The sequence below is a fragment of the Lygodium microphyllum genome, chromosome 15 (genome assembly GCF_053477565.2).
Source record: "Lygodium microphyllum isolate KBCC chromosome 15, Lygodium_microphyllum_v1.1.10, whole genome shotgun sequence".
Lineage (NCBI taxonomy): Eukaryota > Viridiplantae > Streptophyta > Polypodiopsida > Schizaeales > Lygodiaceae > Lygodium > Lygodium microphyllum.
In genome coordinates, this window is record NC_141149.1 from 9,935,940 (window position 1) to 9,941,727 (window position 5,788).

Sequence of the window (5,788 nt, forward strand, 5' to 3'; positions counted from 1 at the left end):
TTCGGTTCCAATCCCAATGCCTTCTCCACCAAGGCTGGGTTCAAGTGCACCTGTACCTGTTTAGTATTTTCTCCCCCTCCCACCGTCACAGTGCCGCACTCCTGGTCGGGATTGTATGTCCTGAGAAACTCCACACACTTTGTGTGGTCAGGCTCTTGCGTAAATTTCTCCAAGTACTTGGTGAGGTTGCACTGCTCGACAACTCTCTTGGCTGCTTCCTCCTTCGACACTACTTCTTCGATGTTCTGGATGGTCCGAAACTTCAGTTGATTGTAGGCGCGGTTTTCTAGGGATATGCCATACTGCACTCTTTCCTCCTCCGTGAATGGGAGTCGGTGGGCACGGTCTTGTTGCGACATTTTATGTTCCTGTCATAAATCATAATTTTCATTAGTGCTTTCCACATAGTAATTTGCTGATTGTGCTGAAAAAGAAAAACTCTATGCTTTTTGAATGAATTCATTAAGAACCAATGTAGATTTTCCTTTTCAGACTTTGACTTTTTGCCCTTTACTTCAAAGTTTCCATGCCCTTTTTCCTAACCCATCCGTTTTTCATAATATATGTTTATGTGTTTCACTAATTTTGATTTGATTGGCCTGATTTGACTCACCTTACCCCCTCCCCTTCCATCTTGAGAAGAATCCTTCCTAGGATTTAGGGTCAGAAGGGCAAGGGCATTCGATATGGTGGTGTAGGAGTTACCTGTGAAGGAGCCAATCATAAAGCTGGGGGTTGTATTCCAAGTGAGCTTCGTGGTCCAGATCAAAGGGTTGAATCCCCACTTGCATAATGTATGTGAGAATATCTGTTAGGAAGTCACCAGAGTTGACACGGCTAGCAATGTGTAACTCTTTCTCAGTCAACAAGCGATCGAGGTAGGGATGTCCTTTGATGTGTTCTTCCATGGGTCGGCCTCGAAGAGTGGTTAACACTCTATACGAGGTTGGCGCAACATATGTGGGGTCATATTCCGCTATTTTGATAGTGTGGCGCTGCTCATCATTGGTCATTATGCGGCACCCTTCAACTTCCCATTGCAGTCTAAGAGTGTACCAATGCCTCAAGAACGGGGAGTTAGTATCAGCGAGCTTTGATAACACTGATTTCTTGATCAGTGATAGCAAAAGTGGTTCGTTGATTGTATGACGTGATGAGGCGCTTTTTGATGGCTTGCTCCTTGGAGATCTCACTGTTGAGAAATTCAGTAGCGGAGCGAGAAGCTTTTGCAAATGCGAATTCAAAGGTCTCCCAAGATCATGGCATCGTTTTAACTTCAATTGCAAAGGGTTCCTCCAATAGTCCTAAGTCCAAGCGGTCATAGCTTAGTGCTAGCGACATGAAGGTGGTGTCTAGTCATTTAATGCATTCCACCACATCATCCCCGGTGTCCTCAGCGAGGTTGGCGGCCAGTGCTAAAAAGGATTTGCATTCATAGGAGGGTGTAAGGCCGACGAGTGGTCGAGCTTTGCTAGAACTAGAGCTTGTGACAACGAAGAGTTGCGGATGGAAGTGTTCTTGAGTCTGTGGTTGGGGTGCTTGGATTATGGGTGGATTCATAGGAGGGCGTAAGGCTGACGGGTGGTCGAGGTTTGCTAGAACTAGAGCTTGTGACAACGAAGAGTTGCGGTTGGGAGTGTTCTTGAGTCTGCGGTTGGGGTGCTTGGATTATGGTGGATTAGGAGCAGCCATGACGGACGGACTACTGCATTCAGGTTGGATTTGGGGAGTCGGATTGACTTGGTCGGGTGATGACTTTTGTGACGGAGTTTGTTGTTTGGGCCGATAGGCTTGTGTGACTCTCTTGGGTTTAGGCGTGGATGAGTCAGATGGCTGTGGTTTTGGAGAGCACTGTGGCTTATGGTTTGGAGGGTTTATGGGACTTGGGGGTTGATCAAGCTTGAGGGCGGTGTATGAGTAGTGCCTTTGGTCGTGTAGGCCTTAGGGATCCACAGCCAAGTGTTGCCCACGTAGTAGCCTTGCGCATGCAAGAGGGCTTTAGGGACCCATCTTTGCTTGATCATGCGGCGCTTTCTATGACAGTGTCTTAGCCTCCTAGGTTTAGAGTTTTTGGTTTTATGAGGATAGGAGCGTCGACTCCTATGTGGCGGTTGGGGCTGCTAGGCTGCCATTGAAATCTAGGCTGTTGGGCCTTAGGTTTTGCTGTTGTGGGCTGTGATTCACGAAATCTGGGAGGTGGCGGCCGCACACTACCCCCTCCTTGGACTTGGTTACGGATATTTCTACCGGTGGCATTGCAGACAGTGATGAGGTCGCGCAGCCCTTGCTGAAAGATGTGACAATGGGAACGTTGCCTATTGCGAGGTGGATGCATTGTGACTCATAATCAACATTGCAATGAGTCTGCTTTTTGAAAGTTCGCCCTAGTAGTGACTCCGTGCCTGCATTTTTAGCATTTGGCAACACGTAAAAAATCATTGGGACAGTCTCAGACTCGATAGAAATGGCGGCTCTGCACTTGCCGAGAAGTGCGTAGGAATGGGCCCCATATGGGCTTAATTTCGCATTAGTGGGTTGAAGTGGTGGTCTGCCAAGTTGAATCCAATGATCGTGAGTTAAGACATTGAAGTCTGCTCCCTCGTCGATCAAAGCATTGAAAGCGCATGTTTGTTTTGCAGTGACCATGATATGGAGGTATGCAGGCTCTACGGCTTCCTCATCCTCATCATCAATCTCAGTGATTGTGGCCACTCGTATCTTGACAGGCGGTTCTAACATCAGGGGCTCATACAAAGGATGGGTGGGAGGGTAGTACTTCTTGACACTACTGCCATTGAAGAAGCCCATGCCCTCACCGTCTAAGGTCTCGAGCTCGACATTGCTTGTGCGGCTGATCGCACGAACTTTGAAAGGTCCAAGACTCCTAAATTTCATTTTCTGCTTATGCCCCTTAATTGAGTAGAGGAGCATTAAGTCACCCTATTCAAAGTCGCGTTTCTTGACATGCTTGTCAAACCCACTCTTGTGTCGGGCCTTCTCACATATAAGCGCATGGGTGGATAAAAGGCGAGTTTCTAAGAGGCATTCGAGTTCGACCAGGCGTTGTGTCCATGCCTCCTTCCCTTCCCATTGTTCTTGAAGTGCTATTCTCAGGCTAGGAATGAAGAATTCTAATGTAGAACCACTTCAATTCCATAGGTCAGCCTGAAGGGGATTTGACCGATAGCCATTTTATAAGCTGTGCGGTAAGCCCACAAAGCTGCCATCAGCTTGTTGTCCCAGTCGTTGCGTGAGGCTGAGACCACCTTGGTCAGGACATTGACAAGAATCTTATTCGTGGATTCTGCCTGACCATTTTCCTGAGGGTAGTATGGCGAGGATTTGCGATGGATGATGAGAAAGGTGGATAGGAGATGCGCTATCACTTCATTGATGAAGTGCGTGCCTTGGTCACTGACCAGTTCGATGGGGCAACCGAATCGCGAGATCACTTGCTCCCATAAGAACTTGGCAGTCGTCCTAGCGTCATTTTTTCGTGTCGCTCTTTCCTCTGCCCATGTCATGAGGTAGTCCGTGGCAATGATATACTTGGCCTGTGAATACCTGTGACGCAGGACTAATGGGTCCTATAAAGTCAATTTTCCATTTTTTAAAGGATTGTCGTGCAATAACTGGGGTCAATTCTATTTGATCCTTGTGAATCGAGACTTTTGTCCGTTGGCACTTGTCACAATGCTTGACGAATCACGCTGCATCGCGGAAAAGCGTGGGCCACCACAGTTGAGATTGCAACACCTTTCGTGCTGTCGTATCTCTGTTAAAGTGCCCTTCAGCAATGCTGCTATGTGCCTTTGAGAGCACATCGTGCATCTCATGTTCGCATACGCATCTGCGTAGCAATCCGTCTTGCCCCAGCCTATAGAGTTGGCCTACGATGATTAGCTGATAGGGCTGGATCTTAAGGATTAATTACCTAAGTCGGGCTTTTTCTATCGGTCTATCAGGCAGTCCGTGTTCAAGCACTTGGACTATGTCATCCGTCCAATATGGCGTTAGATCAGCCTTGAATAAATCTCTCTCATTGGACAGGTTAAATAGATGGGCGTTGGGTAATTCGTCAAAAATGCCTTGTCCAGCGACTTCTCCCGTGGGAATGCGTGACATATGGTCAGCCATATAGTGCTATTTTCCTTTTCGTACAACCACGGAGAAGTCGAATTCCAAGAGCAGAAGGAGCCACCAAGCTATGCGTCCTGTAGCGCAAGGTTTGTTTACTAGATAGAGCAGGGCTTGATGGTCCACAAAAAAGGTAAAAGATGTGGCCAATAGATAGTTTCAGAATTTCTTCACAGCAGATACCATGGCTAATCCTTCTCTTTCTATCGTTGAGTAGTTCATTTCCGTCTCAGTGAGTTGTCTGGTAGCAAAGCTCATTGGATAGTCTAAGTTGTATTCGCCAGGTTGGCACAATACTGCCCCCACGGCAAACTTAGAAGCATCGATATGCACGTGGAATGCCTCGGTCCATTCGAAGATGATCAACAGCTTGTAGAAAGGTCTGGAAATCAATGCATAGTTCAGTACAAACCGCCGATAGTACCCCGTATGGCCTAGGAAGCATTGAACTCCATTGTAGTTGATTGGGGGTGGAAGGTCAACAATAACCCTGACTTTCAAGAAGTCAGTGGCAATGCCATTCTTCGACACCACGTGCCCTAAGATGCATCCATGATTTACCCAAAACTGGCACTTTAAGGGCAAGGAGAGACGATAAAGTGACACCGCTCAAAGACTACGTGGAGTTTGTCTAAGTGTTCGATCCAGGTCAAGTGGACATAGAGGTCGTCGACAAAGACTTCCAACTCCTTGCGAAGCATGTCTTTAAAGATGGTGCACATGAGGCGTTGGAAGGTGGCAGGGGCATTAGTCAACCCGAAGGGCATGACTATGTAAGCAGAGACGCCCCACTTAGTGGCGAAGGCAGTCCGTAGGATGCACTTGCACTTGGTTGTACCCTGAGAAGCGGTCCAAAAAATTGTAGGCTTCCTTGCCTGCCACTCTCTCAAGCATGTGCTCGGTGTACGGCAATGGATAGTTGTCCCTCTTAGTAGCAGCGTTCACCTTCTTGTAATTGACGCACACTCGGATTTTTCCATTCTTCTTCATCACAATGACTATGGGCGATACCTAGTCTGTGTGTTCAATTTGGTAAATGAATCCCGCTCTCATCAGCTTATCAATCTCCTCTTTGACAGCATGAGCATGTTTTGGATTCACAGGGTACGGTCGTTGCTTGACCGGCATTGCATCTGGCGTCATGGGTATGTTGTGAGTCACGACACTCGGATCTACCCCCTTAAGCTCTTCTAAGGACCAGGCGAGCACGTCTATGTACTCTCGCAAGAGAGCAACAAGACTCGTTTCTTCTTCCTCAGTCAAGTCAATGAAGACTGGTCGGGGTGTTTCCCCTTCCTGGGCTAGGTTCACCTCCTTGACCTTGGCTGGTCCCTCGATCGGTTTGCTCGTTTGACCTTGATGCTTGGCACCTAACAGAACTACTACCCTCCCCTTTTTTGAATTTCTTAAATCGTTTAGGGAGGTCCTGTGGTTTTCGTTGTTCTTCCGTTCGTGTATCCCTGGGTTGCTTTGCCTTTTTCTGCCTTAATCGTCTGCGCCTCAGGTGGACGGATAGGTCCCCCTTGGTGCGTCTGGCCATGGGCGGCCTAGGGATTTCTAGATCACTATCCAAACTAACCTCCGACTCAGAGTCAAACTCCCCATCCTTGCTAGAAGAGGTCGTCTCCCTTGGTGGGCGCAGTTTGGATGA